Here is a 600-nt window from a genome sequence, read left to right on the forward strand (position 1 = left end):
CCCATTTTTACAACCATCACAAATATTGTTTGAATTCAGGAGAGAAATAAATGGACTGAAGGAAAAGATGCAATATAGTAGAAATTTCCGTGCTGGTTTAGAGATTCATTGTAAAACACTCGGTATAATCCTTGAAGCCAGTCTTCTAAACAAGGCTATGTGCTCTTGGATATAATACATCTTGGATGCTCTACAAACTGGTCCAACTTGGTAGACATGTTATAGAACCACACAGAAAGTTGGGTATTTCCAAGCCCAAACTTGTTCTCTGATCAAAACAAAGTGAGAACATTAGGGAACATTACTTATGCAACAGTAAAATCTTAGGCAAGCGTGAGAAGATTCCAATATGAGAATCCACATCGTGCAAAAATTCCATATATTAGATCCATGTCCAGCCCACCCCTCCCTAGAGACCCCTGGGCCCTGGCAGTTAGGACCACCATGGGTAAAGGTCTTTTATTGCATTCGTTGAAGGCTTGAAGCAATAACCATTAAAAGGAATATGATACAATGTCTTTATAGTATTCCCTAATTTCAGAAAATGCACTGAGGGACATGATACACTATCCTCATCGATCCTTTCTGAAGCAATGAATA

This window comes from Nelumbo nucifera, chromosome 7 (genome assembly GCF_055504915.1).
Source record: "Nelumbo nucifera cultivar China Antique chromosome 7, China Antique-T2T, whole genome shotgun sequence".
Taxonomy (NCBI): domain Eukaryota; kingdom Viridiplantae; phylum Streptophyta; class Magnoliopsida; order Proteales; family Nelumbonaceae; genus Nelumbo; species Nelumbo nucifera.